Source organism: Heterodontus francisci, unplaced genomic scaffold, assembly GCF_036365525.1.
Source record: "Heterodontus francisci isolate sHetFra1 unplaced genomic scaffold, sHetFra1.hap1 HAP1_SCAFFOLD_185, whole genome shotgun sequence".
Lineage (NCBI taxonomy): Eukaryota > Metazoa > Chordata > Chondrichthyes > Heterodontiformes > Heterodontidae > Heterodontus > Heterodontus francisci.
In genome coordinates, this window is record NW_027140672.1 from 1,053,265 (window position 1) to 1,064,916 (window position 11,652).

The following is an 11,652-nucleotide window of genomic DNA, read 5'->3' on the forward strand; positions in this document are numbered from 1 at the left end:
GCCAGAGTGGTACTGAATTCCACTCACACACCAGGAAAGAACCAATTCAATCCAGATTTCTGTTAATACCAGCTGGAGTGGTACTGAACCCAACTCACACACCAGGAAATAGTCAATTTAAACCAGGCCTCTATTTATCCCAGCTGGAGTGTAACTGAGTCCCACTCACACACCAGGCAAGAGTCAATTCAAACCAGACCTCTATTAATACAAGCTGAAGTGGAACTGATTCCCACTCACACACCAGGAAAGTGCCAATTCAATCCAGGCCTCTATTAATACCAGCAGGGGTGGTACTGAGTCCCACTCACAGACCAGGAAAGTGCCAATTCAATCCAGGCCTCTATTAATACCAGCTGGAGTGGTACTGAGCCCCACTGACATCACCAGGAAAGAGCCAATCCAATCCAGACCTCTTTTCATACTAGCTGGAGTGGGACTGAGCCCCACTCACACACCAGGAAAGAGCCAACTCAATCCAGATCCCTTTTAATACCCGCTGGAGAGGGACTGAGTACCCACACACACACCAGGAAAGAGCCAATACAAACCAGGCTTCTGTTAATATCTGCTGGTGTGGTACTGAGCCCCACTCACACATCAGCTAAGTTGCAATTTAAACCAGGCCTCTATTTATCCCAGCTGGAGTGTAACTGAGTCCCACTCACACACCAGGCAAGAGTCAATTCAAACCAGACCTCTATTAATACAAGCTGAAGTGGAACTGATTCCCACTCACACACCAGGAAAGTGCCAATTCAATCCAGGCCTCTATTAATACCAGCAGGAGTGGTACTGAGTCCCACTCACAGACCAGGAAAGTGCCAATTCAATCCAGGCCTCTATTAATACCAGCTGGAGTGGTACTGAGCCCCACTGACATCACCAGGAAAGAGCCAATTCAATCCAGACCTCTGAATACCATCTGGAATGGGAGTGAGTCCCACTCACAAACCAGGAAAGAGTCAATTCAATCCAGACCTCTGAATACCATCTGGAATGGGAGTGAGTCCCACTCACATCACCAGGAAAGAGCCAATTCAATCCAGGCCTCTATTAATACCAGCTGGAGTGGTACTGAGCCCCACTCACATCACCAGGAAAGATCCAATTCAATCCAGACCTCTGAATACCATCTGGAATGGGAGTGAGTCCCACTCACACACCAAGAAAGAGCCAATTCAATCCAGACCTCTATTAATACCAGCTGGAGTGGTACTGAACCCCACTCACACACCAGGAAAGAGTCAATTTAAACCAGGCCTCTATTTATACCAGCTGGAGTGTAAATGAGTCCCACTCACACACCAGGAAAGAGCCAAATCAATCCAGATCTCTATAAATACCAGCAGGAGTGGTACTGAGCCCCACGCACACACCATCAAAGAGTCAATTTAAACCAGGCCACTATTTATACCAGCAGGAGTGGTACTGAGTCCCTTTCACAGACCAGGAAAGAGTCAATTCAATCCAGGCTTCTATTAAAACCAGCTGGATTGCGTCTGAGTCTCACTGAAACACCAGGAAAGAGCCAATTCAATCCAGGTCTCTATCAATACCAGCTGGAGAGGTACTGAGCCCCACTCTCACAGCAGGAAAGAGCCAATTCAATCCAGGTCTCTATGAATACCATCTGGAGTGGTACTGAGTCTCACTCACACACCAAGAAAGAGCCAATTCAATCCAATCCGCTTTTAATACCAGCTGGAGTGGAACTGAGCCCCACTCACACACCAGGAAAGAGCCAATTCAATCCAATCCTCTTTTAATACCAGCTGGAGTGGTACTGAGCCCCACTCTCACATCAGGAAAGAGCCAATTCAATCCAGGTTTCTATTATTATCAGCTGGAGTGGTACTGAGTCCCACTCACACACCAGGAAAGAGCCAATTCAATCCAGGTCTCTATTATTACCAGCTGGAGAGGTACTGACCCCACTCACATACCAGGAAGGAGCCAATTCAATCCAGTACTCTAGTAATACCAGCTGGAGTGATACTGAGACGCATTCACACACCAGGAAAGAGCCAATTCATTCCAGACCTCTATGAATACAAGCTGGAGTGGGATTGAGCCTGCCTAACACAACAGGAAAGAGACAATTCAAACCAGGCTTCTTTTCATACCAGCTGGAGTGGTACTGAGTCCCACTCACACACCAGCTAAGAGGCAATTCAATCCAGGTCTCTATTGATGCCAGCCGGAGTGGTACTGAGTCCCACTCACACACTAGGAAAGAGCCAATTCAATCCAGACCTCTTTTCATACTAGCTGGAGTGGGACTGAGCCCCACTCACACACCAGGAAAGAGCCAACTCAATCCAGATCCCTTTTAATACCAGCTGGAGAGGGACTGAGTACCCACACACACACCAGGAAAGAGCCAATACAAACCAGGCTTCTGTTAATATCTGCTGGTGTGGTACTGAGCCCCACTCACACATCAGCTAAGTTGCAATTCAATCCAGGTCTCTATTGATACCAGCCAGAGTGGTACTGAATTCCACTCACACACCAGGAAAGAGCCAATTCAATCCAGATTTCTGTTAATACCAGGTGGAGTGGTACTGAACCCAACTCACACACCAGGAAAGAGTCAATTTAAACCAGGCCTCTATTTATCCCAGCTGGAGTGTAACTGAGTCCCACTCACACACCAGGCAAGAGTCAATTCAAACCAGACCTCTATTAATACAAGCTGAAGTGGAACTGATTCCCACTCACACACCAGGAAAGTGCCAATTCAATCCAGGCCTCTATTAATACCAGCAGGAGTGGTACTGAGTCCCACTCACAGACCAGGAAAGTGCCAATTCAATCCAGGCCTCTATTAATACCAGCTGGAGTGGTACTGAGCCCCACTCAGATCACCAGGAAAGAGCCAATTCAATCCAGACATCTGAATACCATCTGGAATGGGAGTGAGTCCCACTCACACACCAAGAAAGAGCCAATTCAATCCAGACCTCTTAATACCAGCTGGAGTGGGACTGAGTCCCACTCACACACCAGAAAAGTGCCAATTCAATCCAGACCTCTATTTTTACCAGCTGGAGTGGTACTGAGTCCCACTCACAAACCAGGAATGAGCCAATTCAATCCAGACCTCTTAATACCAGCTGGAGTGGGACTGAGTCCCTCTCACACACCAGAAAAGTGCCAATTCAATCCAGACCTCTATTTTTACCAGCTGGAGTGCTACTGAGTCCCACTCAGACTCCAGCTAAGAGGCAATTCAATCCAAGTCTCTATTGATAAAAGGCGGAGTGGTACTGAGTCCCACTCACACACCAGAAAAGTGCCAATACAATCCAGGCCTCTATTAATACCAGCAGGAGTGGTACTGAGTCCCATACACACACAGGAATGTGCCAATTCAATCCAGGCCTCTATTATTACCAGCTGGAGTAGAACTGAGTCTCACTCACGCACCAGGAATGTGCCAAGTCATTCCAGGGCTCTATTAATACCATCTGGAGTGGAACTGTGTCCCACTCATACACAAGGAAAGTGCCAAATCAATCCAGGCCTCTATTAATACCAGCTGGAGTGGTACCGAGTCCCACTCACAGACCAGGAAAGTGCCAATTCAATCCAGCCCTCTATTAATACCAGCTGGAGTGGTATTGAGCCCCACTCACACACCAAGAAAGAGCCAATACAATCCAGACATCTTAATCCCAGCTGGAGTGGGATTGAGTCCCATTCACACACCAAGAAAGAGTCAATTCAATCCAGACCTATATTAATACCAGCTGGAGTGGTAATGAGTCCCACACACATACCATGAGGTGCCAATTGAAAGCACATTTCTATTATTATCATCTGGAGTGGGACTGAGTCCCACTCACACACCAGGAAAGAGACAATTCAAACCAGGCCTCTATTAATACCAGCTGGAGTGGAACTGAGTCCCACTCTCACACTAGGAAAGAGGCAATTCAATCCAGGTCTCTATTAATACCAGCTGGAGTGGTACTGAGTCCCACTCACACACCTGGACAGAGCCAATTCAAACCAGGCCTCTATTAATACCAGCTGGAGTGCTACTGAGTCCCACTCAGACACCAGCTAAGAGGCAATTCAATCCAAGTCTCTATTGATAAAAGGCGGAGTGGTACTGAGTCCCACTCACACACCAGAAAAGTGCCAATACAATCCATGCCTCTATTAATACCAGCAGGAGTGGTGCTGAGTCCCATACACATACCAGGAAAGTGCCAATTCAATCCAGGCCTCTATTATTACCAGCTGGAGTAGAACTGAGTCTCACTCACACACCAGGAATGTGCCAAGTAATTCCAGGGCTCTATTAATACCATCTGGAGTGGAACTGGGTCCCACTCATACACCAGGAAAGTGCCAAATCAATCCAGGCCTCTATTAATACCAGCTGGAGTGGTACCGAGTCCCACTCACAGACCAGGAAAGTGCCAATTCAATCCAGCCCTCTATTAATACCAGCTGGAGTGGTACTGAGCCCCTCTCACACACAAAGAAAGAGCGAAAACAATCCAGACATCTTAACACCAGCTGGAGTGGGACTGAGTCCCACTCACACACCAAGAAAGAGTCAATTCAATCCAGACCTATATTAATACCAGCTGGAGTGGTAATGAGTTCCACACACACACCATGAGGTGCCAATTGAAAGCACATTTCTATTATTATCATCTGGAGTGTTACTGAGTCCCACTCACACACCAGGAAAGAGTCAATTCAAACCAGGCCTCTTTTAATTCCAGCTGGAGTGGAACTGAGTCCCACTCTCACACCAGGAAAGAGGCAATTCAATCCATGTCTCTATTAATACCAGGTGGAGTGGTACTGAATCCCACTCACACACCAGGAAAGAGTCAATTTAAACCAGGCCTCTATTTATACCAGCTGGAGTGGAACTGAGTCCCACTCACACACCAGGAAAGAGTCAATTCAAACCAGACCTCTATTAATACAAGCTGGAGTGGAACTGATTCCCACTCACACACCAGGAAAGTGCCAATTCAATCCAGGCCTCTATTAATACCAGCAGGAGTGGTACTGAGTCCCACTCACACACAAGGAAAGTGCCAATTCAATCCAGGCCTCTATTAATAATGTCTGGAGTGGTACTGCGCGCCACTCACACACCTGGAAAGACCAAATTCAATCCAGACCTCTAGTAATACCAGCTGGAGTGGTGCTGACTCCCACTTCAAACCTGAAAAGAGTCAATTCAAACCAGACCTTTATTAATACCAGCTGGAGTGGTACTGAGCCCCACTCACACACCAGGGAAGAGCCATTTCGATCCAGGCCTCTATTAATACCAGGTGGAGTGGAGCTGAGTCCCACTCACACACCAGAAAAGTGCCAATTCAATCCAGGCCTCTATTAATGCCAGCTGGAGTGGTACTGAGCCCCACTCACATCACCAGGAAAGAGCCAATTCAATCCAGACCTCTGAATACCATCTGGAATGGGAGTGAGTCCCACTCACACACGTAGAAGGAGCCAATTCAATCCAGACCTCTTAATACCAGCTGGAGTGGGACTGAGTCCCACTCACACACCAGAAAAGTGCCAATTCAATCCAGACCTCTATTAATACCATCTGGAGTGGTACCGCGCTCCACTCACTCACCAGGAAAGAGCAAATTCAATCCAGACCTCAATTTATACCAGCTGGAGTGGTACTGAGTCCCACTCACAAACCAGGAATGAGTCAATTCAAACCAGGCCTCTATTAATACCAGCTGGAGTGGAACTGAGAACCACTCACACACCAGGAAAGTGCCAATTCAATCCAGGCCTCTATTAATACGATCTGGAGTGGGACTGAACCACACTCACACACCAGGAAAGAGACAAATCACTCCAGATCTCTATAAATACTGGCTGGAGTGGTACTGAGTCCCACTCACACACCAGGAAAGAGCCAATTCAATCCAGATCTCTTTTAATACCAGCAGGAGAGGGAGGGACTCCCACTCACACACCAGGAAAGATCCAATTCAATCAGAATTCTTTTAATACCAGCTGGAGTGGGACTGAGCCCCACTCACACACCAGGAAAGTGCCAATTCAATCCAGATCTCTTTTAATACCAGCTGGAGTGGTACTGAGCCCCACTCACATCACAAGGAAAGAGCCAATTCAATCCAGACCTCTGAATACCATCTGGAATGGGAGTGAGTACCACTCACACACCAAGAAAGAGCCAATTCAATCAAGACCTCTTAATACCAGCTGGAGTGGTACTGAGTCCCACTCACACACCAAGAAAGAGTCAATTCAATCCAGACCTATATTAATACCAGCTGGAGTGGTAATGAGTCCCACACACACACCATGAGGTGCCAATTGAAAGCACATTTCTATTATTATCATCTGGAGTGTTACTGAGTCCCACTCACACACCAAAAAAGAGTCAATTCAAACCAGGCCTCTTTTAATACCAGCTGGAGTGGAACTGAGTCCCACTCTCACACCAGGAAAGAGGCAATTCAATCCAGGTCTCTATTAATACCAGGCGGAGTGGTATTGAGCCCCACTCACAGACCAGGAAAGAGCCAATTTAAACCAGGCATCTATTTATACCAGCTAGAGTGGAACTGAGTCCCACTCACACACCAGGAAAGAGTCAATTCAAACCGGACCTCTATTAATACCAGCAGGAGTGGTACTGAGTCCCACTCACAAACCAGGAAAGAGCCAATTCAATCCAGACCTCTGAATACCATCTGGAATGGGAGTGAGTCCCACTCACACACCAAGAAAGAGCCAATTCAATCCAGACCTCTTAATACCAGCTGGAGTGGTACTGAGTCCCACTCACACACCAGAAAAGTGCCAATTCAATCCAGACCTCTATTAATACCATCTGGAGTGGTACCGCGCTCCACTCACTCACAAGGAAAGAGCAAATTCAATCCAGATCTCTTCTAATACCAGCTGGAGAGGGACTGAGTACCCACACACACACCAGGAAAGAGCCAATTCAAGCCTGGCTTCTATTAATACCTGCTGGAGTGATACTGAGCCCCACTCACACATCAGCTAAGAGGCAATTCAATCCAGGTCTCTATTGATACCAGCCAGAGTGGTATTGAATTCCACTCACACACCAGGAAAGAGCCAATTCAATCCAGACCTCTTTTAATACTAGCTGGAGTGGGACTGAGCCCCACTCACACACCAGGAAAGAGCCAATTCAATCCAGATCTCTATTAATACCAGCTGGAGTGGTACTGAACCCCACTCACACACCAGGAAAGAGTCAATTTAAACCAGGCCTCTATTTATCCCAGCTGGAGTGTAAATGAGTCCCACTCACACACCAGGAAAGAGCCAAATCAATCCAGATCTCTATAAATACCAGCAGGAGTGGTACTGAGCCCCACGCACACACCATCAAAGAGTCAATTTAAACCAGGCCACTATTTATACCAGCAGGAGTGGTACTGAGTCCCACTCACACACCAGGAAAGTGCCAAATCTATCTTGACCTCTATTAATACCAGCTGGAGTGGTACTGAGTCCCTTTCACAGACCAGGAAAGAGGCAATTCAATCCAGGCTTCTATTAAAACCAGCTGGATTGCGTCTGAGTCTCACTGAAACACCAGGAAAGAGCCAATTCAATCCAGGTCTCTATCAATACCAGCTGGAGAGGTACTGAGCCCCACTCTCACAGCAGGAAAGAGCCAATTCAATCCAGGTCTCTATGAATACCATCTGGAGTGGTACTGAGTCTCACTCACACACCAAGAAAGAGCCAATTCAATCCAATCCGCTTTTAATACCAGCTGGAGTGGAACTGAGCCCCACTCACACACCAGGAAAGAGCCAATTCAATCCAATCCTCTTTTAATACCAGCTGGAGTGGTACTGAGCCCCACTCTCACATCAGGAAAGAGCCAATTCAATCCAGGTTTCTATTATTATCAGCTGGAGTGGTACTGAGTCCCACTCACACACCAGGAAAGAGCCAATTCAATCCAGATCTCTATTATTACCAGCTGGAGAGGTACTGACCCCACTCACATACCAGGAAGGAGCCAATTCAATCCAGTACTCTAGTAATACCAGCTGGAGTGATACTGAGCCGCATTCACACACCAGGAAAGAGCCAATTCATTCCAGACCTCTATGAATACAAGCTGGAGTGGGATTGAGCCTGCCTAACACAACAGGAAAGAGACAATTCAAACCAGGCTTCTTTTCATACCAGCTGGAGTGGTACTGAGTCCCACTCACACACCAGCTAAGAGGCAATTCAATCCAGGTCTCTATTGATGCCAGCCGGAGTGGTACTGAGTCCCACTCACACACTAGGAAAGAGCCAATTCAATCCAGACCTCTTTTCATACTAGCTGGAGTGGGACTGAGCCCCACTCACACACCAGGAAAGAGCCAACTCAATCCAGATCCCTTTTAATACCAGCTGGAGAGGGACTGAGTACCCACACACACACCTGGAAAGAGCCAATACAAACCAGGCTTCTGTTAATACCTGCTGGTGTGGTACTGAGCACCACTCACACATCAGCGAAGTTGCAATTCAATCCAGGTCTCTATTGATACCAGCCAGAGTGGTACTGAATTCCACTCACACACCAGGAAAGAGCCAATTCAATCCAGATTTCTGTTAATACCAGCTGGAGTGGTACTGAACCCAACTCACACACCAGGAAAGAGTCAATTTAAACCAGGCCTCTATTTATCCCAGCTGGAGTGTAACTGAGTCCCACTCACACACCAGGAAAGAGCCAAATCAATCCAGATCTCTATAAATACCAGCAGGAGTGGTACTGAGCCCCACGCTCACACCAGGAAAGAGTCAATTTAAACCAGGCCACTATTTATACCAGCAGGAGTGGTACTGAGCCCCGCTCACCCACCAGGAAAGAGCCAATTCAATCCAAGTCTCTATTGATAAAAGCCGGAGTGGTACTGTGTCCCACTCACACACCAGGAAAGTGCCAGTACAATCCAGGCCTCTATTATTTCCAGCAGGAGTGGTACCGGGTCCCACTCACAGACCAGGAATGTGCCAGATCAATCCAGGCCTCTATTAATACCAGCTGGAGTGGTACCGAGTACCACTCACAGACCAGGAAAGTGCCAATTCAATCCAGCCCTCTATTAATAGCAGCTGGAGTGGTACTGAGCCCCACTCAACACCAAGAAAGAGCCAATTCAATCCAGACATCTTAATACCAGCTGGAGTGGTACTGAGTCCCACACACACACCAGGGAAGTGCCAATTGAAAGCAAATTTCTATTATTATCAGCTGGAGTGGTACTGAGTCCCACTTACACACCAGGAAAGAGACAATTCAATCCAGAACTCTTTTAATTCCAGCTGGAGTGGGACTGAGCCCCACTCACACACCAGGAAAGAGCCAATTCAGTCCAGAACTCTTTTAATACCAGCTGGAGTGGTACTGAGCCCCACTCACACACCACGAAAGAGCCAAATTAATCCAGATCTCTATCATTACCAGCTATAGCGGTACTGATTCCCTCTCTAACACAGGACAGAGCCAATTCAATCCAGGTTACTATTAATACCAGCTGGAGTTGTACTGAGTCCCACCCACACACCAGGAAAGAGGCAATTCTATCCAATCCTCTTTTAATACCAGCTGGAGTGGTACTGATCCCCACTCCCCCACCAGGAAAGAGCCAATTCAATCCAGGCCAGTATTAATACCAGCTGGAGTGGTACTGAGTCCCACTGACACACCAGGAAAGAGGCAATTCAATCCAATCCTCTTTTAATACCAGCTGGAGTGGTACTGATCCCCACTCAACCACCAGGAAAGAGCCAATTCAATCCAATCCTCTATTAATACCAGCTGGAGTGGTACAGAGCCCCACTGACTCACCAGGAAGAAGCCAATTCAATCCAGACCTCTATTAATACCAGCTGGAGTGGTACTGAGCCGCATTCACACTCCAGGAAAGAGCCAATTCAATCCAGACCTCGATGAATACAACCTGGAGAGGACTGAGCCTGACTAACACAACAGGAAAGAGCCAATTCAAACCAGGCTTCTATTAATACCAGCTGGAGTGGTACTGAGTCCCACTCACACACCAGCTAAGAGGCAATTCAATCCAAGTCTCTATTGATAAAAGCCGGAGTGGTACTGAGTCCCACTCACACATCAGGAAAGAGGCAATTCAATCCAATCCTCTATTAATGCCAGCTGGAGTGGTACTGATCCCCACTCAACCACCAGGAAAGAGCCAATTCAATCCAATCCTCTATTAATACCAGTGGGAGTGGTACTGAGCAGTGCTCACCCACCAGGAAAGAGCCAATTCAATCCAGTCCTGTATTTATACCAGCTGGAGTGGTACTGAGCCCCACTGACTCACAAGGAAGAAGCCAAATCAATCCAGACCTCTATTAATACCAGCTGGAGTGGTACTGAGCCCCGCTCACCCACCAGGAAAGAGCCAATTCAATCCAAGTCTGTATTGATAAAAGCCGGAGTGGTACTGTGTCCCACTCACACACCAGGAAAGTGCCAGTACAATCCACGCCTCTATTATTTCCAGCAGGAGTGGTACCGAGTCCCACTCAGAGACCAGGAATGTGCCAAATCAATCCAGGCCTCTATTAATACCAGCTGGAGTGGTACCGAGTCCCACTCACAGACCAGGAAAGTGCCAATTCAATCCAGCCCTCTATTAATACCAGCTGGAGTGGTACTGAGGCCCACTCAACACCAAGAAAGAGCCAATTCAATACAGACATCTGAATAACAGCTGGAGTGGTACTGAGTCCCACACACACACCAGGAAAGTGCCAATTGAAAGCAAATTTCTATTATTATCAGCTGGAGTGGTACTGAGTCCCAGTCACACACCAGGAAAGAGGCAATTCAATCCAGGTCTCTATTAATCCCAGCTGGAGTGGTACTGAATCCCACTCAGACACCAGGAAAGAGCCAATTCAAACCAGGTTTCTATTAATACCAGCTGGAGTGATACTCAGTCCAAATCACACACCAGGAAAGAGGCAATTCAATCCAGGTCTCTATTAGCACCAGCTGGAGTGGTACTGAGCACCACTCACACATCACGAAAGAGTCAATTTAAACCAGGCCTCTATTTATACAAGCTGAAGTGGAACTGAGTCCCACTCACACACCAGGATATTGCCAATTCAATCCAGGCCTCTATTAATACCAGCAGGAGTGGTACTGAGTCCCACACACACACCAGGAAAGTGCCAATTCAATCCAGGCCTCGATTATTACCAGCTGGAGTGGAACTGAGTCCCACTCACACACCAGGAATGTGCCAACTCAATTCAGGCCTCTTTTCATACCATCTGTAGTGGAACTGAGGCCCACCCAGACACCAGGAAAGTTCCAATTCAATCCAGGCCTCTATTAATACCAGCTGGAGTGATACTGAGTCCCACTCACAGACTAGGAAAGTTCTAATTCAATCGAGGCCTCTATTAATACCAGCTGGAGTGGTACTGAGCCCCACTCACATCACCAGGAAAGAGCCAAATCAATCCAGACCTCTGAATACCATCTGGAATGCGAGTGAGTCCCACTCACACACCAAGAAAGAGCCAATTCAATCCAGACCTCTTAATACCAGCTGGAGTGGGACTGAGTCCCACTCACACACCAAGAAAGAGTCA